Genomic DNA, 20,241 nt, shown 5'->3' with positions numbered 1-20,241 from the left:
ACAGACCTTTTTGCGGCCGTGATACATTTGGCGTATGTTTACCCGATCCCTTTTGTGATAGGCAGGCGGCTGGAAAGGGCCATGTTTGGTTTTGTGTGGGGTGGGAGGTACGAACTCGTCGCCCGCTTTACAATGTATAAGGAGAAGAAAAAGGGGGGTAGAGGGGTGATTTGTGCGCCTCTTAAGATCATGGCACTTCATACGGCATTCGTGGCGAGGATGGTGCAAGGGGGGGTGGACCATGCCTCCAGTCTCTTTGCAAGGTTCTGGTTTGCTTTCACATTACGTAATGTCATCCCATGGAGAGGTACAGCGCCCTGGTCCAACGATAGGCCCTGGCACTATCAAAAGGCTGCCGAGTTTGTGAGGGACAATAGGTGGTGCCTGGAGGAGGACACCATTATGGACCACAGGCAGCTGTACAGGAAGTGGAGGGACCAGCTTGTAGCTCAGAGTACCACACACATGGCAATCGCCTGTTCCCCGTCAGTTGACTGGGCTGAACTTCAGCCCAGCTGGCTAGACGGGGCCAGCAAAGACCTGCACTGGCTAGGGGCGCTAGGCCGCCTTCCAGTAAGGGAGCGCTTGTACAGGCACGGATCTGGGCACACCCCTCTGTGCCCCCTTGGTTGTGGTGGGGAGGAGACGATTGAGCACGCCCTCTGGTCCTGCCCAATAGTGGCCCATTTCTGGAGGCTTGTCGCAGCTTGGTGGGGATCTGGGGGTGGCAGGACGGTTTTGAAAAGGGAAATGGTGTTGTACGGTAGTGGTCTGAAGAATCTCGAACGACGTGAGGCAAGGGACTTCTGGACAGTGATCTCGGTGGCGAAGTGTGTCTCATGGGGCACGAGATGCGAGAGTCTCAGAGTCAGGGAAACAAAGGCAGACCCAAACCTCATGTTACATGTTTTCAAAGGGCGTCACCGTAAGATTATTAACAGCAGGGAGGATGGTGGGGAGGGAATCATCAGGGTGGGAGTGGGAGGGGTGGGAGAGACTGGAGGTTTTGCAGGCCTCACGGTGTTGGGGCACTCATGGTGGCCCAAAAATTGATGGGAGTCCTGGGAGGTGATTATGAATTTTGGGTTGGTTTTTTTTTTTTTTTTTTTTTTTTTTTTTTTTTTTTTTTTTTTTTGACCAAGTGAAGGATTCTGGAAATTGGGCATCTAGGGGACTGTGTTGGGTGGTTTAAAGTGTGGTGGCGGTGAATGTGTTTTTTCTTGTCTGATTGTAATGATTGAAATATGTAAATAAAGCTTTGGTTGGAAAAAAAAAAAAAAAAAAAAAAATCTGTTCTTATCAGTTTAATATCTGATACGTCCTCTATACGAGGACTACATATTAAATTGATTTTTTGAGCAGGGAGACGGAAGAGGGGCTTGCTCCGTCCGCTCCACGCATCGACCCGGTATTGCAGTACTTCTGGGAACGGTGCACCTCCTTAAACTGGTTAAAAGTCAGAAAGAAATAAGTTAGGACATGGGTACGGCTTTATGATGTTGCCTTCTCGAGGCTGTTCTCTTTTTAATCTGTTTCATGGTTTTCCCTCCATTTTTCTTCTTTTTTTTTTTTTTTTTTTTTTTTTAAATACAAATCTATGATCTCATGTTTTTCTCGTCTGTGTTGACCTCTAATTGGCGTGTTAATTTATGCACAGATTATCCCACCCTGACCTTTGTTCAGTCTGCACCCTCCGCAAGAGTCTTAGACCTCCAGCAGAGGAGCGGAAGGCCTGCCGTTAGCCGTCATATCTCGGGTTTCTCTTCAGTCACGTACAAATCTTTCGCCTTTTACTAAAGATTTCCGTGGAGGGGAACGTTGACGAGTTTTGTGTATTTTTGAAGGCTCTGTTGCTGCAGAGCTACACATTTTCTTCCTGTATAATGACAGAGCGACAGCCGTCTTTGGAGCACGCCTTGCCACAAGTTCCTGTAGCAGCAGCTCTTAGCTTCTGTTTGCAGTTCTTGGTGGGAGGAGCCTCCGGTGTGGTGGTGGTGTCTGAGTGGGAGGGGTCAAGGTCTGACGACCAGGTTTAAATACCCTCCAGTAGTTGCTGGTTTGCGGCAGGGTGCTCCGGGCCGGCCGGGCCTTTCCGGTTATCGCTTCTCGGCCTTTTGGCTAAGATCAAGTGTAGTATCTGTTCTTATCAGTTTAATATCTGATACGTCCTCTATACGAGGACTACATATTAAATTGATTTTTTGAGCAGGGAGACGGAAGAGGGGCTTGCTCCGTCCGCTCCACGCATCGACCCGGTATTGCAGTACTTCTGGGAACGGTGCACCTCCTTAAACTGGTTAAAAGTCAGAAAGAAATAAGTTAGGACATGGGTACGGCTTTATGATGTTGCCTTCTCGAGGCTGTTCTCTTTTTAATCTGTTTCATGGTTTTCCCTCCATTTTTCTTCTTTTTTTTTTTTTTTTTTTTTTTTTAAATACAAATCTATGATCTCATGTTTTTCTCGTCTGTGTTGACCTCTAATTGGCGTGTTAATTTATGCACAGATTATCCCACCCTGACCTTTGTTCAGTCTGCACCCTCCGCAAGAGTCTTAGACCTCCAGCAGAGGAGCGGAAGGCCTGCCGTTAGCCGTCATATCTCGGGTTTCTCTTCAGTCACGTACAAATCTTTCGCCTTTTACTAAAGATTTCCGTGGAGGGGAACGTTGACGAGTTTTGTGTATTTTTGAAGGCTCTGTTGCTGCAGAGCTACACATTTTCTTCCTGTATAATGACAGAGCGACAGCCGTCTTTGGAGCACGCCTTGCCACAAGTTCCTGTAGCAGCAGCTCTTAGCTTCTGTTTGCAGTTCTTGGTGGGAGGAGCCTCCGGTGTGGTGGTGGTGTCTGAGTGGGAGGGGTCAAGGTCTGACGACCAGGTTTAAATACCCTCCAGTAGTTGCTGGTTTGCGGCAGGGTGCTCCGGGCCGGCCGGGCCTTTCCGGTTATCGCTTCTCGGCCTTTTGGCTAAGATCAAGTGTAGTATCTGTTCTTATCAGTTTAATATCTGATACGTCCTCTATACGAGGACTACATATTAAATTGATTTTTTGAGCAGGGAGACGGAAGAGGGGCTTGCTCCGTCCGCTCCACGCATCGACCCGGTATTGCAGTACTTCTGGGAACGGTGCACCTCCTTAAACTGGTTAAAAGTCAGAAAGAAATAAGTTAGGACATGGGTACGGCTTTATGATGTTGCCTTCTCGAGGCTGTTCTCTTTTTAATCTGTTTCATGGTTTTCCCTCCATTTTTCTTCTTTTTTTTTTTTTTTTTTTTTTTTTAAATACAAATCTATGATCTCATGTTTTTCTCGTCTGTGTTGACCTCTAATTGGCGTGTTAATTTATGCACAGATTATCCCACCCTGACCTTTGTTCAGTCTGCACCCTCCGCAAGAGTCTTAGACCTCCAGCAGAGGAGCGGAAGGCCTGCCGTTAGCCGTCATATCTCGGGTTTCTCTTCAGTCACGTACAAATCTTTCGCCTTTTACTAAAGATTTCCGTGGAGGGGAACGTTGACGAGTTTTGTGTATTTTTGAAGGCTCTGTTGCTGCAGAGCTACACATTTTCTTCCTGTATAATGACAGAGCGACAGCCGTCTTTGGAGCACGCCTTGCCACAAGTTCCTGTAGCAGCAGCTCTTAGCTTCTGTTTGCAGTTCTTGGTGGGAGGAGCCTCCGGTGTGGTGGTGGTGTCTGAGTGGGAGGGGTCAAGGTCTGACGACCAGGTTTAAATACCCTCCAGTAGTTGCTGGTTTGCGGCAGGGTGCTCCGGGCCGGCCGGGCCTTTCCGGTTATCGCTTCTCGGCCTTTTGGCTAAGATCAAGTGTAGTATCTGTTCTTATCAGTTTAATATCTGATACGTCCTCTATACGAGGACTACATATTAAATTGATTTTTTGAGCAGGGAGACGGAAGAGGGGCTTGCTCCGTCCGCTCCACGCATCGACCCGGTATTGCAGTACTTCTGGGAACGGTGCACCTCCTTAAACTGGTTAAAAGTCAGAAAGAAATAAGTTAGGACATGGGTACGGCTTTATGATGTTGCCTTCTCGAGGCTGTTCTCTTTTTAATCTGTTTCATGGTTTTCCCTCCATTTTTCTTCTTTTTTTTTTTTTTTTTTTTTTTTAAATACAAATCTATGATCTCATGTTTTTCTCGTCTGTGTTGACCTCTAATTGGCGTGTTAATTTATGCACAGATTATCCCACCCTGACCTTTGTTCAGTCTGCACCCTCCGCAAGAGTCTTAGACCTCCAGCAGAGGAGCGGAAGGCCTGCCGTTAGCCGTCATATCTCGGGTTTCTCTTCAGTCACGTACAAATCTTTCGCCTTTTACTAAAGATTTCCGTGGAGGGGAACGTTGACGAGTTTTGTGTATTTTTGAAGGCTCTGTTGCTGCAGAGCTACACATTTTCTTCCTGTATAATGACAGAGCGACAGCCGTCTTTGGAGCACGCCTTGCCACAAGTTCCTGTAGCAGCAGCTCTTAGCTTCTGTTTGCAGTTCTTGGTGGGAGGAGCCTCCGGTGTGGTGGTGGTGTCTGAGTGGGAGGGGTCAAGGTCTGACGACCAGGTTTAAATACCCTCCAGTAGTTGCTGGTTTGCGGCAGGGTGCTCCGGGCCGGCCGGGCCTTTCCGGTTATCGCTTCTCGGCCTTTTGGCTAAGATCAAGTGTAGTATCTGTTCTTATCAGTTTAATATCTGATACGTCCTCTATACGAGGACTACATATTAAATTGATTTTTTGAGCAGGGAGACGGAAGAGGGGCTTGCTCCGTCCGCTCCACGCATCGACCCGGTATTGCAGTACTTCTGGGAACGGTGCACCTCCTTAAACTGGTTAAAAGTCAGAAAGAAATAAGTTAGGACATGGGTACGGCTTTATGATGTTGCCTTCTCGAGGCTGTTCTCTTTTTAATCTGTTTCATGGTTTTCCCTCCATTTTTCTTCTTTTTTTTTTTTTTTTTTTTTTTTTAAATACAAATCTATGATCTCATGTTTTTCTCGTCTGTGTTGACCTCTAATTGGCGTGTTAATTTATGCACAGATTATCCCACCCTGACCTTTGTTCAGTCTGCACCCTCCGCAAGAGTCTTAGACCTCCAGCAGAGGAGCGGAAGGCCTGCCGTTAGCCGTCATATCTCGGGTTTCTCTTCAGTCACGTACAAATCTTTCGCCTTTTACTAAAGATTTCCGTGGAGGGGAACGTTGACGAGTTTTGTGTATTTTTGAAGGCTCTGTTGCTGCAGAGCTACACATTTTCTTCCTGTATAATGACAGAGCGACAGCCGTCTTTGGAGCACGCCTTGCCACAAGTTCCTGTAGCAGCAGCTCTTAGCTTCTGTTTGCAGTTCTTGGTGGGAGGAGCCTCCGGTGTGGTGGTGGTGTCTGAGTGGGAGGGGTCAAGGTCTGACGACCAGGTTTAAATACCCTCCAGTAGTTGCTGGTTTGCGGCAGGGTGCTCCGGGCCGGCCGGGCCTTTCCGGTTATCGCTTCTCGGCCTTTTGGCTAAGATCAAGTGTAGTATCTGTTCTTATCAGTTTAATATCTGATACGTCCTCTATACGAGGACTACATATTAAATTGATTTTTTGAGCAGGGAGACGGAAGAGGGGCTTGCTCCGTCCGCTCCACGCATCGACCCGGTATTGCAGTACTTCTGGGAACGGTGCACCTCCTTAAACTGGTTAAAAGTCAGAAAGAAATAAGTTAGGACATGGGTACGGCTTTATGATGTTGCCTTCTCGAGGCTGTTCTCTTTTTAATCTGTTTCATGGTTTTCCCTCCATTTTTCTTCTTTTTTTTTTTTTTTTTTTTTTTTTAAATACAAATCTATGATCTCATGTTTTTCTCGTCTGTGTTGACCTCTAATTGGCGTGTTAATTTATGCACAGATTATCCCACCCTGACCTTTGTTCAGTCTGCACCCTCCGCAAGAGTCTTAGACCTCCAGCAGAGGAGCGGAAGGCCTGCCGTTAGCCGTCATATCTCGGGTTTCTCTTCAGTCACGTACAAATCTTTCGCCTTTTACTAAAGATTTCCGTGGAGGGGAACGTTGACGAGTTTTGTGTATTTTTGAAGGCTCTGTTGCTGCAGAGCTACACATTTTCTTCCTGTATAATGACAGAGCGACAGCCGTCTTTGGAGCACGCCTTGCCACAAGTTCCTGTAGCAGCAGCTCTTAGCTTCTGTTTGCAGTTCTTGGTGGGAGGAGCCTCCGGTGTGGTGGTGGTGTCTGAGTGGGAGGGGTCAAGGTCTGACGACCAGGTTTAAATACCCTCCAGTAGTTGCTGGTTTGCGGCAGGGTGCTCCGGGCCGGCCGGGCCTTTCCGGTTATCGCTTCTCGGCCTTTTGGCTAAGATCAAGTGTAGTATCTGTTCTTATCAGTTTAATATCTGATACGTCCTCTATACGAGGACTACATATTAAATTGATTTTTTGAGCAGGGAGACGGAAGAGGGGCTTGCTCCGTCCGCTCCACGCATCGACCCGGTATTGCAGTACTTCTGGGAACGGTGCACCTCCTTAAACTGGTTAAAAGTCAGAAAGAAATAAGTTAGGACATGGGTACGGCTTTATGATGTTGCCTTCTCGAGGCTGTTCTCTTTTTAATCTGTTTCATGGTTTTCCCTCCATTTTTCTTCTTTTTTTTTTTTTTTTTTTTTTTTTAAATACAAATCTATGATCTCATGTTTTTCTCGTCTGTGTTGACCTCTAATTGGCGTGTTAATTTATGCACAGATTATCCCACCCTGACCTTTGTTCAGTCTGCACCCTCCGCAAGAGTCTTAGACCTCCAGCAGAGGAGCGGAAGGCCTGCCGTTAGCCGTCATATCTCGGGTTTCTCTTCAGTCACGTACAAATCTTTCGCCTTTTACTAAAGATTTCCGTGGAGGGGAACGTTGACGAGTTTTGTGTATTTTTGAAGGCTCTGTTGCTGCAGAGCTACACATTTTCTTCCTGTATAATGACAGAGCGACAGCCGTCTTTGGAGCACGCCTTGCCACAAGTTCCTGTAGCAGCAGCTCTTAGCTTCTGTTTGCAGTTCTTGGTGGGAGGAGCCTCCGGTGTGGTGGTGGTGTCTGAGTGGGAGGGGTCAAGGTCTGACGACCAGGTTTAAATACCCTCCAGTAGTTGCTGGTTTGCGGCAGGGTGCTCCGGGCCGGCCGGGCCTTTCCGGTTATCGCTTCTCGGCCTTTTGGCTAAGATCAAGTGTAGTATCTGTTCTTATCAGTTTAATATCTGATACGTCCTCTATACGAGGACTACATATTAAATTGATTTTTTGAGCAGGGAGACGGAAGAGGGGCTTGCTCCGTCCGCTCCACGCATCGACCCGGTATTGCAGTACTTCTGGGAACGGTGCACCTCCTTAAACTGGTTAAAAGTCAGAAAGAAATAAGTTAGGACATGGGTACGGCTTTATGATGTTGCCTTCTCGAGGCTGTTCTCTTTTTAATCTGTTTCATGGTTTTCCCTCCATTTTTCTTCTTTTTTTTTTTTTTTTTTTTTTTTTAAATACAAATCTATGATCTCATGTTTTTCTCGTCTGTGTTGACCTCTAATTGGCGTGTTAATTTATGCACAGATTATCCCACCCTGACCTTTGTTCAGTCTGCACCCTCCGCAAGAGTCTTAGACCTCCAGCAGAGGAGCGGAAGGCCTGCCGTTAGCCGTCATATCTCGGGTTTCTCTTCAGTCACGTACAAATCTTTCGCCTTTTACTAAAGATTTCCGTGGAGGGGAACGTTGACGAGTTTTGTGTATTTTTGAAGGCTCTGTTGCTGCAGAGCTACACATTTTCTTCCTGTATAATGACAGAGCGACAGCCGTCTTTGGAGCACGCCTTGCCACAAGTTCCTGTAGCAGCAGCTCTTAGCTTCTGTTTGCAGTTCTTGGTGGGAGGAGCCTCCGGTGTGGTGGTGGTGTCTGAGTGGGAGGGGTCAAGGTCTGACGACCAGGTTTAAATACCCTCCAGTAGTTGCTGGTTTGCGGCAGGGTGCTCCGGGCCGGCCGGGCCTTTCCGGTTATCGCTTCTCGGCCTTTTGGCTAAGATCAAGTGTAGTATCTGTTCTTATCAGTTTAATATCTGATACGTCCTCTATACGAGGACTACATATTAAATTGATTTTTTGAGCAGGGAGACGGAAGAGGGGCTTGCTCCGTCCGCTCCACGCATCGACCCGGTATTGCAGTACTTCTGGGAACGGTGCACCTCCTTAAACTGGTTAAAAGTCAGAAAGAAATAAGTTAGGACATGGGTACGGCTTTATGATGTTGCCTTCTCGAGGCTGTTCTCTTTTTAATCTGTTTCATGGTTTTCCCTCCATTTTTCTTCTTTTTTTTTTTTTTTTTTTTTTTTTAAATACAAATCTATGATCTCATGTTTTTCTCGTCTGTGTTGACCTCTAATTGGCGTGTTAATTTATGCACAGATTATCCCACCCTGACCTTTGTTCAGTCTGCACCCTCCGCAAGAGTCTTAGACCTCCAGCAGAGGAGCGGAAGGCCTGCCGTTAGCCGTCATATCTCGGGTTTCTCTTCAGTCACGTACAAATCTTTCGCCTTTTACTAAAGATTTCCGTGGAGGGGAACGTTGACGAGTTTTGTGTATTTTTGAAGGCTCTGTTGCTGCAGAGCTACACATTTTCTTCCTGTATAATGACAGAGCGACAGCCGTCTTTGGAGCACGCCTTGCCACAAGTTCCTGTAGCAGCAGCTCTTAGCTTCTGTTTGCAGTTCTTGGTGGGAGGAGCCTCCGGTGTGGTGGTGGTGTCTGAGTGGGAGGGGTCAAGGTCTGACGACCAGGTTTAAATACCCTCCAGTAGTTGCTGGTTTGCGGCAGGGTGCTCCGGGCCGGCCGGGCCTTTCCGGTTATCGCTTCTCGGCCTTTTGGCTAAGATCAAGTGTAGTATCTGTTCTTATCAGTTTAATATCTGATACGTCCTCTATACGAGGACTACATATTAAATTGATTTTTTGAGCAGGGAGACGGAAGAGGGGCTTGCTCCGTCCGCTCCACGCATCGACCCGGTATTGCAGTACTTCTGGGAACGGTGCACCTCCTTAAACTGGTTAAAAGTCAGAAAGAAATAAGTTAGGACATGGGTACGGCTTTATGATGTTGCCTTCTCGAGGCTGTTCTCTTTTTAATCTGTTTCATGGTTTTCCCTCCATTTTTCTTCTTTTTTTTTTTTTTTTTTTTTTTTTAAATACAAATCTATGATCTCATGTTTTTCTCGTCTGTGTTGACCTCTAATTGGCGTGTTAATTTATGCACAGATTATCCCACCCTGACCTTTGTTCAGTCTGCACCCTCCGCAAGAGTCTTAGACCTCCAGCAGAGGAGCGGAAGGCCTGCCGTTAGCCGTCATATCTCGGGTTTCTCTTCAGTCACGTACAAATCTTTCGCCTTTTACTAAAGATTTCCGTGGAGGGGAACGTTGACGAGTTTTGTGTATTTTTGAAGGCTCTGTTGCTGCAGAGCTACACATTTTCTTCCTGTATAATGACAGAGCGACAGCCGTCTTTGGAGCACGCCTTGCCACAAGTTCCTGTAGCAGCAGCTCTTAGCTTCTGTTTGCAGTTCTTGGTGGGAGGAGCCTCCGGTGTGGTGGTGGTGTCTGAGTGGGAGGGGTCAAGGTCTGACGACCAGGTTTAAATACCCTCCAGTAGTTGCTGGTTTGCGGCAGGGTGCTCCGGGCCGGCCGGGCCTTTCCGGTTATCGCTTCTCGGCCTTTTGGCTAAGATCAAGTGTAGTATCTGTTCTTATCAGTTTAATATCTGATACGTCCTCTATACGAGGACTACATATTAAATTGATTTTTTGAGCAGGGAGACGGAAGAGGGGCTTGCTCCGTCCGCTCCACGCATCGACCCGGTATTGCAGTACTTCTGGGAACGGTGCACCTCCTTAAACTGGTTAAAAGTCAGAAAGAAATAAGTTAGGACATGGGTACGGCTTTATGATGTTGCCTTCTCGAGGCTGTTCTCTTTTTAATCTGTTTCATGGTTTTCCCTCCATTTTTCTTCTTTTTTTTTTTTTTTTTTTTTTTTAAATACAAATCTATGATCTCATGTTTTTCTCGTCTGTGTTGACCTCTAATTGGCGTGTTAATTTATGCACAGATTATCCCACCCTGACCTTTGTTCAGTCTGCACCCTCCGCAAGAGTCTTAGACCTCCAGCAGAGGAGCGGAAGGCCTGCCGTTAGCCGTCATATCTCGGGTTTCTCTTCAGTCACGTACAAATCTTTCGCCTTTTACTAAAGATTTCCGTGGAGGGGAACGTTGACGAGTTTTGTGTATTTTTGAAGGCTCTGTTGCTGCAGAGCTACACATTTTCTTCCTGTATAATGACAGAGCGACAGCCGTCTTTGGAGCACGCCTTGCCACAAGTTCCTGTAGCAGCAGCTCTTAGCTTCTGTTTGCAGTTCTTGGTGGGAGGAGCCTCCGGTGTGGTGGTGGTGTCTGAGTGGGAGGGGTCAAGGTCTGACGACCAGGTTTAAATACCCTCCAGTAGTTGCTGGTTTGCGGCAGGGTGCTCCGGGCCGGCCGGGCCTTTCCGGTTATCGCTTCTCGGCCTTTTGGCTAAGATCAAGTGTAGTATCTGTTCTTATCAGTTTAATATCTGATACGTCCTCTATACGAGGACTACATATTAAATTGATTTTTTGAGCAGGGAGACGGAAGAGGGGCTTGCTCCGTCCGCTCCACGCATCGACCCGGTATTGCAGTACTTCTGGGAACGGTGCACCTCCTTAAACTGGTTAAAAGTCAGAAAGAAATAAGTTAGGACATGGGTACGGCTTTATGATGTTGCCTTCTCGAGGCTGTTCTCTTTTTAATCTGTTTCATGGTTTTCCCTCCATTTTTCTTCTTTTTTTTTTTTTTTTTTTTTTTTAAATACAAATCTATGATCTCATGTTTTTCTCGTCTGTGTTGACCTCTAATTGGCGTGTTAATTTATGCACAGATTATCCCACCCTGACCTTTGTTCAGTCTGCACCCTCCGCAAGAGTCTTAGACCTCCAGCAGAGGAGCGGAAGGCCTGCCGTTAGCCGTCATATCTCGGGTTTCTCTTCAGTCACGTACAAATCTTTCGCCTTTTACTAAAGATTTCCGTGGAGGGGAACGTTGACGAGTTTTGTGTATTTTTGAAGGCTCTGTTGCTGCAGAGCTACACATTTTCTTCCTGTATAATGACAGAGCGACAGCCGTCTTTGGAGCACGCCTTGCCACAAGTTCCTGTAGCAGCAGCTCTTAGCTTCTGTTTGCAGTTCTTGGTGGGAGGAGCCTCCGGTGTGGTGGTGGTGTCTGAGTGGGAGGGGTCAAGGTCTGACGACCAGGTTTAAATACCCTCCAGTAGTTGCTGGTTTGCGGCAGGGTGCTCCGGGCCGGCCGGGCCTTTCCGGTTATCGCTTCTCGGCCTTTTGGCTAAGATCAAGTGTAGTATCTGTTCTTATCAGTTTAATATCTGATACGTCCTCTATACGAGGACTACATATTAAATTGATTTTTTGAGCAGGGAGACGGAAGAGGGGCTTGCTCCGTCCGCTCCACGCATCGACCCGGTATTGCAGTACTTCTGGGAACGGTGCACCTCCTTAAACTGGTTAAAAGTCAGAAAGAAATAAGTTAGGACATGGGTACGGCTTTATGATGTTGCCTTCTCGAGGCTGTTCTCTTTTTAATCTGTTTCATGGTTTTCCCTCCATTTTTCTTCTTTTTTTTTTTTTTTTTTTTTTTTTAAATACAAATCTATGATCTCATGTTTTTCTCGTCTGTGTTGACCTCTAATTGGCGTGTTAATTTATGCACAGATTATCCCACCCTGACCTTTGTTCAGTCTGCACCCTCCGCAAGAGTCTTAGACCTCCAGCAGAGGAGCGGAAGGCCTGCCGTTAGCCGTCATATCTCGGGTTTCTCTTCAGTCACGTACAAATCTTTCGCCTTTTACTAAAGATTTCCGTGGAGGGGAACGTTGACGAGTTTTGTGTATTTTTGAAGGCTCTGTTGCTGCAGAGCTACACATTTTCTTCCTGTATAATGACAGAGCGACAGCCGTCTTTGGAGCACGCCTTGCCACAAGTTCCTGTAGCAGCAGCTCTTAGCTTCTGTTTGCAGTTCTTGGTGGGAGGAGCCTCCGGTGTGGTGGTGGTGTCTGAGTGGGAGGGGTCAAGGTCTGACGACCAGGTTTAAATACCCTCCAGTAGTTGCTGGTTTGCGGCAGGGTGCTCCGGGCCGGCCGGGCCTTTCCGGTTATCGCTTCTCGGCCTTTTGGCTAAGATCAAGTGTAGTATCTGTTCTTATCAGTTTAATATCTGATACGTCCTCTATACGAGGACTACATATTAAATTGATTTTTTGAGCAGGGAGACGGAAGAGGGGCTTGCTCCGTCCGCTCCACGCATCGACCCGGTATTGCAGTACTTCTGGGAACGGTGCACCTCCTTAAACTGGTTAAAAGTCAGAAAGAAATAAGTTAGGACATGGGTAAGGCTTTATGATGTTGCCTTCTCGAGGCTGTTCTCTTTTTAATCTGTTTCATGGTTTTCCCTCCATTTTTCTTCTTTTTTTTTTTTTTTTTTTTTTTTTAAATACAAATCTATGATCTCATGTTTTTCTCGTCTGTGTTGACCTCTAATTGGCGTGTTAATTTATGCACAGATTATCCCACCCTGACCTTTGTTCAGTCTGCACCCTCCGCAAGAGTCTTAGACCTCCAGCAGAGGAGCGGAAGGCCTGCCGTTAGCCGTCATATCTCGGGTTTCTCTTCAGTCACGTACAAATCTTTCGCCTTTTACTAAAGATTTCCGTGGAGGGGAACGTTGACGAGTTTTGTGTATTTTTGAAGGCTCTGTTGCTGCAGAGCTACACATTTTCTTCCTGTATAATGACAGAGCGACAGCCGTCTTTGGAGCACGCCTTGCCACAAGTTCCTGTAGCAGCAGCTCTTAGCTTCTGTTTGCAGTTCTTGGTGGGAGGAGCCTCCGGTGTGGTGGTGGTGTCTGAGTGGGAGGGGTCAAGGTCTGACGACCAGGTTTAAATACCCTCCAGTAGTTGCTGGTTTGCGGCAGGGTGCTCCGGGCCGGCCGGGCCTTTCCGGTTATCGCTTCTCGGCCTTTTGGCTAAGATCAAGTGTAGTATCTGTTCTTATCAGTTTAATATCTGATACGTCCTCTATACGAGGACTACATATTAAATTGATTTTTTGAGCAGGGAGACGGAAGAGGGGCTTGCTCCGTCCGCTCCACGCATCGACCCGGTATTGCAGTACTTCTGGGAACGGTGCACCTCCTTAAACTGGTTAAAAGTCAGAAAGAAATAAGTTAGGACATGGGTACGGCTTTATGATGTTGCCTTCTCGAGGCTGTTCTCTTTTTAATCTGTTTCATGGTTTTCCCTCCATTTTTCTTCTTTTTTTTTTTTTTTTTTTTTTTTTAAATACAAATCTATGATCTCATGTTTTTCTCGTCTGTGTTGACCTCTAATTGGCGTGTTAATTTATGCACAGATTATCCCACCCTGACCTTTGTTCAGTCTGCACCCTCCGCAAGAGTCTTAGACCTCCAGCAGAGGAGCGGAAGGCCTGTCGTTAGCCGTCATATCTCGGGTTTCTCTTCAGTCACGTACAAATCTTTCGCCTTTTACTAAAGATTTCCGTGGAGGGGAACGTTGACGAGTTTTGTGTATTTTTGAAGGCTCTGTTGCTGCAGAGCTACACATTTTCTTCCTGTATAATGACAGAGCGACAGCCGTCTTTGGAGCACGCCTTGCCACAAGTTCCTGTAGCAGCAGCTCTTAGCTTCTGTTTGCAGTTCTTGGTGGGAGGAGCCTCCGGTGTGGTGGTGGTGTCTGAGTGGGAGGGGTCAAGGTCTGACGACCAGGTTTAAATACCCTCCAGTAGTTGCTGGTTTGCGGCAGGGTGCTCCGGGCCGGCCGGGCCTTTCCGGTTATCGCTTCTCGGCCTTTTGGCTAAGATCAAGTGTAGTATCTGTTCTTATCAGTTTAATATCTGATACGTCCTCTATACGAGGACTACATATTAAATTGATTTTTTGAGCAGGGAGACGGAAGAGGGGCTTGCTCCGTCCGCTCCACGCATCGACCCGGTATTGCAGTACTTCTGGGAACGGTGCACCTCCTTAAACTGGTTAAAAGTCAGAAAGAAATAAGTTAGGACATGGGTACGGCTTTATGATGTTGCCTTCTCGAGGCTGTTCTCTTTTTAATCTGTTTCATGGTTTTCCCTCCATTTTTCTTCTTTTTTTTTTTTTTTTTTTTTTTTAAATACAAATCTATGATCTCATGTTTTTCTCGTCTGTGTTGACCTCTAATTGGCGTGTTAATTTATGCACAGATTATCCCACCCTGACCTTTGTTCAGTCTGCACCCTCCGCAAGAGTCTTAGACCTCCAGCAGAGGAGCGGAAGGCCTGCCGTTAGCCGTCATATCTCGGGTTTCTCTTCAGTCACGTACAAATCTTTCGCCTTTTACTAAAGATTTCCGTGGAGGGGAACGTTGACGAGTTTTGTGTATTTTTGAAGGCTCTGTTGCTGCAGAGCTACACATTTTCTTCCTGTATAATGACAGAGCGACAGCCGTCTTTGGAGCACGCCTTGCCACAAGTTCCTGTAGCAGCAGCTCTTAGCTTCTGTTTGCAGTTCTTGGTGGGAGGAGCCTCCGGTGTGGTGGTGGTGTCTGAGTGGGAGGGGTCAAGGTCTGACGACCAGGTTTAAATACCCTCCAGTAGTTGCTGGTTTGCGGCAGGGTGCTCCGGGCCGGCCGGGCCTTTCCGGTTATCGCTTCTCGGCCTTTTGGCTAAGATCAAGTGTAGTATCTGTTCTTATCAGTTTAATATCTGATACGTCCTCTATACGAGGACTACATATTAAATTGATTTTTTGAGCAGGGAGACGGAAGAGGGGCTTGCTCCGTCCGCTCCACGCATCGACCCGGTATTGCAGTACTTCTGGGAACGGTGCACCTCCTTAAACTGGTTAAAAGTCAGAAAGAAATAAGTTAGGACATGGGTACGGCTTTATGATGTTGCCTTCTCGAGGCTGTTCTCTTTTTAATCTGTTTCATGGTTTTCCCTCCATTTTTCTTCTTTTTTTTTTTTTTTTTTTTTTTTAAATACAAATCTATGATCTCATGTTTTTCTCGTCTGTGTTGACCTCTAATTGGCGTGTTAATTTATGCACAGATTATCCCACCCTGACCTTTGTTCAGTCTGCACCCTCCGCAAGAGTCTTAGACCTCCAGCAGAGGAGCGGAAGGCCTGCCGTTAGCCATCATATCTCGGGTTTCTCTTCAGTCACGTACAAATCTTTCGCCTTTTACTAAAGATTTCCGTGGAGGGGAACGTTGACGAGTTTTGTGTATTTTTGAAGGCTCTGTTGCTGCAGAGCTACACATTTTCTTCCTGTATAATGACAGAGCGACAGCCGTCTTTGGAGCACGCCTTGCCACAAGTTCCTGTAGCAGCAGCTCTTAGCTTCTGTTTGCAGTTCTTGGTGGGAGGAGCCTCCGGTGTGGTGGTGGTGTCTGAGTGGGAGGGGTCAAGGTCTGACGACCAGGTTTAAATACCCTCCAGTAGTTGCTGGTTTGCGGCAGGGTGCTCCGGGCCGGCCGGGCCTTTCCGGTTATCGCTTCTCGGCCTTTTGGCTAAGATCAAGTGTAGTATCTGTTCTTATCAGTTTAATATCTGATACGTCCTCTATACGAGGACTACATATTAAATTGATTTTTTGAGCAGGGAGACGGAAGAGGGGCTTGCTCCGTCCGCTCCACGCATCGACCCGGTATTGCAGTACTTCTGGGAACGGTGCACCTCCTTAAACTGGTTAAAAGTCAGAAAGAAATAAGTTAGGACATGGGTACGGCTTTATGATGTTGCCTTCTCGAGGCTGTTCTCTTTTTAATCTGTTTCATGGTTTTCCCTCCATTTTTCTTCTTTTTTTTTTTTTTTTTTTTTTTTAAATACAAATCTATGATCTCATGTTTTTCTCGTCTGTGTTGACCTCTAATTGGCGTGTTAATTTATGCACAGATTATCCCACCCTGACCTTTGTTCAGTCTGCACCCTCCGCAAGAGTCTTAGACCTCCAGCAGAGGAGCGGAAGGCCTGCCGTTAGCCGTCATATCTCGGGTTTCTCTTCAGTCACGTACAAATCTTTCGCCTTTTACTAAAGATTTCCGTGGAGGGGAACGTTGACGAGTTTTGTGTATTTTTGAAGGCTCTGTTGCTGCAGAGCTACACATTTTCTTCCTGTATAATGACAGAGCGACAGCCGTCTTTGGAGCACGCCTTGCCACAAGTTCCTGTAGCAGCAGCTCTTAGCTTCTGTTTGCAGTTCTTGGTGGGAGGAGCCTCCGGTGTGGTGGTGGTGTCTGAGTGGGAGGGGTCAAGGTCTGACGACCAGGTTTAAATACCCTCCAGTAGTTGCTGGTTTGCGGCAGGGTGCTCCGGGCCGGCCGGGCCTTTCCGGTTATCGCTTCTCGGCCTTTTGGCTAAGATCAAGTGTAGTATCTGTTCTTATCAGTTTAATATCTGATACGTCCTCTATACGAGGACTACATATTAAATTGATTTTTTGAGCAGGGAGACGGAAGAGGGGCTTGCTCCGTCCGCTCCACGCATCGACCCGGTATTGCAGTACTTCTGGGAACGGTGCACCTCCTTAAACTGGTTAAAAGTCAGAAAGAAATAAGTTAGGACATGGGTACGGCTTTATGATGTTGCCTTCTCGAGGCTGTTCTCTTTTTAATCTGTTTCATGGTTTTCCCTCCATTTTTCTTCTTTTTTTTTTTTTTTTTTTTTTTTTAAATACAAATCTATGATCTCATGTTTTTCTCGTCTGTGTTGACCTCTAATTGGCGTGTTAATTTATGCACAGATTATCCCACCCTGACCTTTGTTCAGTCTGCACCCTCCGCAAGAGTCTTAGACCTCCAGCAGAGGAGCGGAAGGCCTGCCGTTAGCCGTCATATCTCGGGTTTCTCTTCAGTCACGTACAAATCTTTCGCCTTTTACTAAAGATTTCCGTGGAGGGGAACGTTGACGAGTTTTGTGTATTTTTGAAGGCTCTGTTGCTGCAGAGCTACACATTTTCTTCCTGTATAATGACAGAGCGACAGCCGTCTTTGGAGCACGCCTTGCCACAAGTTCCTGTAGCAGCAGCTCTTAGCTTCTGTTTGCAGTTCTTGGTGGGAGGAGCCTCCGGTGTGGTGGTGGTGTCTGAGTGGGAGGGGTCAAGGTCTGACGACCAGGTTTAAATACCCTCCAGTAGTTGCTGGTTTGCGGCAGGGTGCTCCGGGCCGGCCGGGCCTTTCCGGTTATCGCTTCTCGGCCTTTTGGCTAAGATCAAGTGTAGTATCTGTTCTTATCAGTTTAATATCTGATACGTCCTCTATACGAGGACTACATATTAAATTGATTTTTTGAGCAGGGAGACGGAAGAGGGGCTTGCTCCGTCCGCTCCACGCATCGACCCGGTATTGCAGTACTTCTGGGAACGGTGCACCTCCTTAAACTGGTTAAAAGTCAGAAAGAAATAAGTTAGGACATGGGTACGGCTTTATGATGTTGCCTTCTCGAGGCTGTTCTCTTTTTAATCTGTTTCATGGTTTTCCCTCCATTTTTCTTCTTTTTTTTTTTTTTTTTTTTTTTTTAAATACAAATCTATGATCTCATGTTTTTCTCGTCTGTGTTGACCTCTAATTGGCGTGTTAATTTATGCACAGATTATCCCACCCTGACCTTTGTTCAGTCTGCACCCTCCGCAAGAGTCTTAGACCTCCAGCAGAGGAGCGGAAGGCCTGCCGTTAGCCGTCATATCTCGGGTTTCTCTTCAGTCACGTACAAATCTTTCGCCTTTTACTAAAGATTTCCGTGGAGGGGAACGTTGACGAGTTTTGTGTATTTTTGAAGGCTCTGTTGCTGCAGAGCTACACATTTTCTTCCTGTATAATGACAGAGCGACAGCCGTCTTTGGAGCACGCCTTGCCACAAGTTCCTGTAGCAGCAGCTCTTAGCTTCTGTTTGCAGTTCTTGGTGGGAGGAGCCTCCGGTGTGGTGGTGGTGTCTGAGTGGGAGGGGTCAAGGTCTGACGACCAGGTTTAAATACCCTCCAGTAGTTGCTGGTTTGCGGCAGGGTGCTCCGGGCCGGCCGGGCCTTTCCGGTTATCGCTTCTCGGCCTTTTGGCTAAGATCAAGTGTAGTATCTGTTCTTATCAGTTTAATATCTGATACGTCCTCTATACGAGGACTACATATTAAATTGATTTTTTGAGCAGGGAGACGGAAGAGGGGCTTGCTCCGTCCGCTCCACGCATCGACCCGGTATTGCAGTACTTCTGGGAACGGTGCACCTCCTTAAACTGGTTAAAAGTCAGAAAGAAATAAGTTAGGACATGGGTACGGCTTTATGATGTTGCCTTCTCGAGGCTGTTCTCTTTTTAATCTGTTTCATGGTTTTCCCTCCATTTTTCTTCTTTTTTTTTTTTTTTTTTTTTTTTAAATACAAATCTATGATCTCATGTTTTTCTCGTCTGTGTTGACCTCTAATTGGCGTGTTAATTTATGCACAGATTATCCCACCCTGACCTTTGTTCAGTCTGCACCCTCCGCAAGAGTCTTAGACCTCCAGCAGAGGAGCGGAAGGCCTGCCGTTAGCCGTCATATCTCGGGTTTCTCTTCAGTCACGTACAAATCTTTCGCCTTTTACTAAAGATTTCCGTGGAGGGGAACGTTGACGAGTTTTGTGTATTTTTGAAGGCTCTGTTGCTGCAGAGCTACACATTTTCTTCCTGTATAATGACAGAGCGACAGCCGTCTTTGGAGCACGCCTTGCCACAAGTTCCTGTAGCAGCAGCTCTTAGCTTCTGTTTGCAGTTCTTGGTGGGAGGAGCCTCCGGTGTGGTGGTGGTGTCTGAGTGGGAGGGGTCAAGGTCTGACGACCAGGTTTAAATACCCTCCAGTAGTTGCTGGTTTGCGGCAGGGTGCTCCGGGCCGGCCGGGCCTTTCCGGTTATCGCTTCTCGGCCTTTTGGCTAAGATCAAGTGTAGTATCTGTTCTTATCAGTTTAATATCTGATACGTCCTCTATACGAGGACTACATATTAAATTGATTTTTTGAGCAGGGAGACGGAAGAGGGGCTTGCTCCGTCCGCTCCACGCATCGACCCGGTATTGCAGTACTTCTGGGAACGGTGCACCTCCTTAAACTGGTTAAAAGTCAGAAAGAAATAAGTTAGGACATGGGTACGGCTTTATGATGTTGCCTTCTCGAGGCTGTTCTCTTTTTAATCTGTTTCATGGTTTTCCCTCCATTTTTCTTCTTTTTTTTTTTTTTTTTTTTTTTTTAAATACAAATCTATGATCTCATGTTTTTCTCGTCTGTGTTGACCTCTAATTGGCGTGTTAATTTATGCACAGATTATCCCACCCTGACCTTTGTTCAGTCTGCACCCTCCGCAAGAGTCTTAGACCTCCAGCAGAGGAGCGGAAGGCCTGCCGTTAGCCGTCATATCTCGGGTTTCTCTTCAGTCACGTACAAATCTTTCGCCTTTTACTAAAGATTTCCGTGGAGGGGAACGTTGACGAGTTTTGTGTATTTTTGAAGGCTCTGTTGCTGCAGAGCTACACATTTTCTTCCTGTATAATGACAGAGCGACAGCCGTCTTTGGAGCACGCCTTGCCACAAGTTCCTGTAGCAGCAGCTCTTAGCTTCTGTTTGCAGTTCTTGGTGGGAGGAGCCTCCGGTGTGGTGGTGGTGTCTGAGTGGGAGGGGTCAAGGTCTGACGACCAGGTTTAAATACCCTCCAGTAGTTGCTGGTTTGCGGCAGGGTGCTCCGGGCCGGCCGGGCCTTTCCGGTTATCGCTTCTCGGCCTTTTGGCTAAGATCAAGTGTAGTATCTGTTCTTATCAGTTTAATATCTGATACGTCCTCTATACGAGGACTACATATTAAATTGATTTTTTGAGCAGGGAGACGGAAGAGGGGCTTGCTCCGTCCGCTCCACGCATCGACCCGGTATTGCAGTACTTCTGGGAACGGTGCACCTCCTTAAACTGGTTAAAAGTCAGAAAGAAATAAGTTAGGACATGGGTACGGCTTTATGATGTTGCCTTCTCGAGGCTGTTCTCTTTTTAATCTGTTTCATGGTTTTCCCTCCATTTTTCTTCTTTTTTTTTTTTTTTTTTTTTTTTAAATACAAATCTATGATCTCATGTTTTTCT

General features: G+C 46.7%; 45 non-coding genes across 45 annotated transcripts; all 45 read left to right on the top strand.

The window, feature by feature from the left end:
• Positions 1 to 1,252: 1,252 nt before the first annotated feature.
• On the top strand, positions 1,253 to 1,442 carry LOC136688389 (U2 spliceosomal RNA). The gene has a single exon (XR_010801089.1). It is a non-coding gene; the product is annotated as a U2 spliceosomal RNA (small nuclear RNA).
• A 307-nt stretch (positions 1,443 to 1,749) lies between these two features.
• On the top strand, positions 1,750 to 1,863 carry LOC136688679 (U5 spliceosomal RNA). The gene has a single exon (XR_010801369.1). It is a non-coding gene; the product is annotated as a U5 spliceosomal RNA (small nuclear RNA).
• A 235-nt stretch (positions 1,864 to 2,098) lies between these two features.
• Positions 2,099 to 2,289, top strand: LOC136688183 (U2 spliceosomal RNA). Its single transcript, XR_010800890.1, has one exon. It is a non-coding gene; the product is annotated as a U2 spliceosomal RNA (small nuclear RNA).
• Positions 2,290 to 2,596: 307 nt separating this feature from the next.
• On the top strand, positions 2,597 to 2,710 carry LOC136688678 (U5 spliceosomal RNA). Its single transcript, XR_010801368.1, has one exon. It is a non-coding gene; the product is annotated as a U5 spliceosomal RNA (small nuclear RNA).
• A 235-nt stretch (positions 2,711 to 2,945) lies between these two features.
• On the top strand, positions 2,946 to 3,136 carry LOC136688182 (U2 spliceosomal RNA). The gene has a single exon (XR_010800889.1). It is a non-coding gene; the product is annotated as a U2 spliceosomal RNA (small nuclear RNA).
• Positions 3,137 to 3,443: 307 nt separating this feature from the next.
• LOC136688677 (U5 spliceosomal RNA) lies at positions 3,444 to 3,557 on the top strand. Its single transcript, XR_010801367.1, has one exon. It is a non-coding gene; the product is annotated as a U5 spliceosomal RNA (small nuclear RNA).
• Positions 3,558 to 3,792: 235 nt separating this feature from the next.
• On the top strand, positions 3,793 to 3,983 carry LOC136688181 (U2 spliceosomal RNA). The gene has a single exon (XR_010800888.1). It is a non-coding gene; the product is annotated as a U2 spliceosomal RNA (small nuclear RNA).
• Positions 3,984 to 4,289: 306 nt separating this feature from the next.
• LOC136688676 (U5 spliceosomal RNA) lies at positions 4,290 to 4,403 on the top strand. Its single transcript, XR_010801366.1, has one exon. It is a non-coding gene; the product is annotated as a U5 spliceosomal RNA (small nuclear RNA).
• A 235-nt stretch (positions 4,404 to 4,638) lies between these two features.
• On the top strand, positions 4,639 to 4,829 carry LOC136688180 (U2 spliceosomal RNA). Its single transcript, XR_010800887.1, has one exon. It is a non-coding gene; the product is annotated as a U2 spliceosomal RNA (small nuclear RNA).
• Positions 4,830 to 5,136: 307 nt separating this feature from the next.
• Positions 5,137 to 5,250, top strand: LOC136688675 (U5 spliceosomal RNA). Its single transcript, XR_010801365.1, has one exon. It is a non-coding gene; the product is annotated as a U5 spliceosomal RNA (small nuclear RNA).
• A 235-nt stretch (positions 5,251 to 5,485) lies between these two features.
• Positions 5,486 to 5,676, top strand: LOC136688179 (U2 spliceosomal RNA). Its single transcript, XR_010800886.1, has one exon. It is a non-coding gene; the product is annotated as a U2 spliceosomal RNA (small nuclear RNA).
• Positions 5,677 to 5,983: 307 nt separating this feature from the next.
• On the top strand, positions 5,984 to 6,097 carry LOC136688674 (U5 spliceosomal RNA). Its single transcript, XR_010801364.1, has one exon. It is a non-coding gene; the product is annotated as a U5 spliceosomal RNA (small nuclear RNA).
• A 235-nt stretch (positions 6,098 to 6,332) lies between these two features.
• LOC136688178 (U2 spliceosomal RNA) lies at positions 6,333 to 6,523 on the top strand. The gene has a single exon (XR_010800885.1). It is a non-coding gene; the product is annotated as a U2 spliceosomal RNA (small nuclear RNA).
• Positions 6,524 to 6,830: 307 nt separating this feature from the next.
• On the top strand, positions 6,831 to 6,944 carry LOC136688673 (U5 spliceosomal RNA). The gene has a single exon (XR_010801363.1). It is a non-coding gene; the product is annotated as a U5 spliceosomal RNA (small nuclear RNA).
• Positions 6,945 to 7,179: 235 nt separating this feature from the next.
• Positions 7,180 to 7,370, top strand: LOC136688177 (U2 spliceosomal RNA). The gene has a single exon (XR_010800884.1). It is a non-coding gene; the product is annotated as a U2 spliceosomal RNA (small nuclear RNA).
• Positions 7,371 to 7,677: 307 nt separating this feature from the next.
• On the top strand, positions 7,678 to 7,791 carry LOC136688672 (U5 spliceosomal RNA). The gene has a single exon (XR_010801362.1). It is a non-coding gene; the product is annotated as a U5 spliceosomal RNA (small nuclear RNA).
• A 235-nt stretch (positions 7,792 to 8,026) lies between these two features.
• Positions 8,027 to 8,217, top strand: LOC136688176 (U2 spliceosomal RNA). The gene has a single exon (XR_010800883.1). It is a non-coding gene; the product is annotated as a U2 spliceosomal RNA (small nuclear RNA).
• A 307-nt stretch (positions 8,218 to 8,524) lies between these two features.
• Positions 8,525 to 8,638, top strand: LOC136688671 (U5 spliceosomal RNA). The gene has a single exon (XR_010801361.1). It is a non-coding gene; the product is annotated as a U5 spliceosomal RNA (small nuclear RNA).
• Positions 8,639 to 8,873: 235 nt separating this feature from the next.
• LOC136688175 (U2 spliceosomal RNA) lies at positions 8,874 to 9,064 on the top strand. The gene has a single exon (XR_010800882.1). It is a non-coding gene; the product is annotated as a U2 spliceosomal RNA (small nuclear RNA).
• A 307-nt stretch (positions 9,065 to 9,371) lies between these two features.
• LOC136688670 (U5 spliceosomal RNA) lies at positions 9,372 to 9,485 on the top strand. The gene has a single exon (XR_010801360.1). It is a non-coding gene; the product is annotated as a U5 spliceosomal RNA (small nuclear RNA).
• Positions 9,486 to 9,720: 235 nt separating this feature from the next.
• On the top strand, positions 9,721 to 9,911 carry LOC136688174 (U2 spliceosomal RNA). Its single transcript, XR_010800881.1, has one exon. It is a non-coding gene; the product is annotated as a U2 spliceosomal RNA (small nuclear RNA).
• A 306-nt stretch (positions 9,912 to 10,217) lies between these two features.
• On the top strand, positions 10,218 to 10,331 carry LOC136688669 (U5 spliceosomal RNA). The gene has a single exon (XR_010801359.1). It is a non-coding gene; the product is annotated as a U5 spliceosomal RNA (small nuclear RNA).
• A 235-nt stretch (positions 10,332 to 10,566) lies between these two features.
• LOC136688173 (U2 spliceosomal RNA) lies at positions 10,567 to 10,757 on the top strand. Its single transcript, XR_010800880.1, has one exon. It is a non-coding gene; the product is annotated as a U2 spliceosomal RNA (small nuclear RNA).
• Positions 10,758 to 11,063: 306 nt separating this feature from the next.
• Positions 11,064 to 11,177, top strand: LOC136688668 (U5 spliceosomal RNA). Its single transcript, XR_010801358.1, has one exon. It is a non-coding gene; the product is annotated as a U5 spliceosomal RNA (small nuclear RNA).
• Positions 11,178 to 11,412: 235 nt separating this feature from the next.
• LOC136688172 (U2 spliceosomal RNA) lies at positions 11,413 to 11,603 on the top strand. Its single transcript, XR_010800879.1, has one exon. It is a non-coding gene; the product is annotated as a U2 spliceosomal RNA (small nuclear RNA).
• Positions 11,604 to 11,910: 307 nt separating this feature from the next.
• On the top strand, positions 11,911 to 12,024 carry LOC136688667 (U5 spliceosomal RNA). The gene has a single exon (XR_010801357.1). It is a non-coding gene; the product is annotated as a U5 spliceosomal RNA (small nuclear RNA).
• A 235-nt stretch (positions 12,025 to 12,259) lies between these two features.
• LOC136688171 (U2 spliceosomal RNA) lies at positions 12,260 to 12,450 on the top strand. Its single transcript, XR_010800878.1, has one exon. It is a non-coding gene; the product is annotated as a U2 spliceosomal RNA (small nuclear RNA).
• A 307-nt stretch (positions 12,451 to 12,757) lies between these two features.
• Positions 12,758 to 12,871, top strand: LOC136688666 (U5 spliceosomal RNA). Its single transcript, XR_010801356.1, has one exon. It is a non-coding gene; the product is annotated as a U5 spliceosomal RNA (small nuclear RNA).
• Positions 12,872 to 13,106: 235 nt separating this feature from the next.
• Positions 13,107 to 13,297, top strand: LOC136688170 (U2 spliceosomal RNA). Its single transcript, XR_010800877.1, has one exon. It is a non-coding gene; the product is annotated as a U2 spliceosomal RNA (small nuclear RNA).
• Positions 13,298 to 13,604: 307 nt separating this feature from the next.
• LOC136688440 (U5 spliceosomal RNA) lies at positions 13,605 to 13,718 on the top strand. The gene has a single exon (XR_010801131.1). It is a non-coding gene; the product is annotated as a U5 spliceosomal RNA (small nuclear RNA).
• Positions 13,719 to 13,953: 235 nt separating this feature from the next.
• Positions 13,954 to 14,144, top strand: LOC136688169 (U2 spliceosomal RNA). Its single transcript, XR_010800876.1, has one exon. It is a non-coding gene; the product is annotated as a U2 spliceosomal RNA (small nuclear RNA).
• Positions 14,145 to 14,450: 306 nt separating this feature from the next.
• On the top strand, positions 14,451 to 14,564 carry LOC136688664 (U5 spliceosomal RNA). Its single transcript, XR_010801355.1, has one exon. It is a non-coding gene; the product is annotated as a U5 spliceosomal RNA (small nuclear RNA).
• Positions 14,565 to 14,799: 235 nt separating this feature from the next.
• On the top strand, positions 14,800 to 14,990 carry LOC136688168 (U2 spliceosomal RNA). Its single transcript, XR_010800875.1, has one exon. It is a non-coding gene; the product is annotated as a U2 spliceosomal RNA (small nuclear RNA).
• A 306-nt stretch (positions 14,991 to 15,296) lies between these two features.
• LOC136688439 (U5 spliceosomal RNA) lies at positions 15,297 to 15,410 on the top strand. Its single transcript, XR_010801130.1, has one exon. It is a non-coding gene; the product is annotated as a U5 spliceosomal RNA (small nuclear RNA).
• Positions 15,411 to 15,645: 235 nt separating this feature from the next.
• On the top strand, positions 15,646 to 15,836 carry LOC136688167 (U2 spliceosomal RNA). Its single transcript, XR_010800874.1, has one exon. It is a non-coding gene; the product is annotated as a U2 spliceosomal RNA (small nuclear RNA).
• A 306-nt stretch (positions 15,837 to 16,142) lies between these two features.
• On the top strand, positions 16,143 to 16,256 carry LOC136688663 (U5 spliceosomal RNA). Its single transcript, XR_010801354.1, has one exon. It is a non-coding gene; the product is annotated as a U5 spliceosomal RNA (small nuclear RNA).
• Positions 16,257 to 16,491: 235 nt separating this feature from the next.
• LOC136688166 (U2 spliceosomal RNA) lies at positions 16,492 to 16,682 on the top strand. Its single transcript, XR_010800873.1, has one exon. It is a non-coding gene; the product is annotated as a U2 spliceosomal RNA (small nuclear RNA).
• A 307-nt stretch (positions 16,683 to 16,989) lies between these two features.
• Positions 16,990 to 17,103, top strand: LOC136688662 (U5 spliceosomal RNA). Its single transcript, XR_010801353.1, has one exon. It is a non-coding gene; the product is annotated as a U5 spliceosomal RNA (small nuclear RNA).
• A 235-nt stretch (positions 17,104 to 17,338) lies between these two features.
• On the top strand, positions 17,339 to 17,529 carry LOC136688165 (U2 spliceosomal RNA). The gene has a single exon (XR_010800872.1). It is a non-coding gene; the product is annotated as a U2 spliceosomal RNA (small nuclear RNA).
• Positions 17,530 to 17,836: 307 nt separating this feature from the next.
• LOC136688661 (U5 spliceosomal RNA) lies at positions 17,837 to 17,950 on the top strand. Its single transcript, XR_010801352.1, has one exon. It is a non-coding gene; the product is annotated as a U5 spliceosomal RNA (small nuclear RNA).
• A 235-nt stretch (positions 17,951 to 18,185) lies between these two features.
• On the top strand, positions 18,186 to 18,376 carry LOC136688164 (U2 spliceosomal RNA). The gene has a single exon (XR_010800871.1). It is a non-coding gene; the product is annotated as a U2 spliceosomal RNA (small nuclear RNA).
• A 306-nt stretch (positions 18,377 to 18,682) lies between these two features.
• LOC136688660 (U5 spliceosomal RNA) lies at positions 18,683 to 18,796 on the top strand. The gene has a single exon (XR_010801351.1). It is a non-coding gene; the product is annotated as a U5 spliceosomal RNA (small nuclear RNA).
• A 235-nt stretch (positions 18,797 to 19,031) lies between these two features.
• LOC136688163 (U2 spliceosomal RNA) lies at positions 19,032 to 19,222 on the top strand. Its single transcript, XR_010800870.1, has one exon. It is a non-coding gene; the product is annotated as a U2 spliceosomal RNA (small nuclear RNA).
• Positions 19,223 to 19,529: 307 nt separating this feature from the next.
• Positions 19,530 to 19,643, top strand: LOC136688659 (U5 spliceosomal RNA). The gene has a single exon (XR_010801350.1). It is a non-coding gene; the product is annotated as a U5 spliceosomal RNA (small nuclear RNA).
• A 235-nt stretch (positions 19,644 to 19,878) lies between these two features.
• LOC136688162 (U2 spliceosomal RNA) lies at positions 19,879 to 20,069 on the top strand. Its single transcript, XR_010800869.1, has one exon. It is a non-coding gene; the product is annotated as a U2 spliceosomal RNA (small nuclear RNA).
• The last annotated feature ends 172 nt before the right edge of the window (positions 20,070 to 20,241 follow it).

The sequence above is a fragment of the Hoplias malabaricus genome, chromosome 2 (assembly GCF_029633855.1).
Source record: "Hoplias malabaricus isolate fHopMal1 chromosome 2, fHopMal1.hap1, whole genome shotgun sequence".
In the NCBI taxonomy this organism is placed as follows: Eukaryota; Metazoa; Chordata; class Actinopteri; order Characiformes; family Erythrinidae; genus Hoplias; species Hoplias malabaricus.
This window is presented reverse-complemented; position numbering and strand designations above follow the sequence as displayed.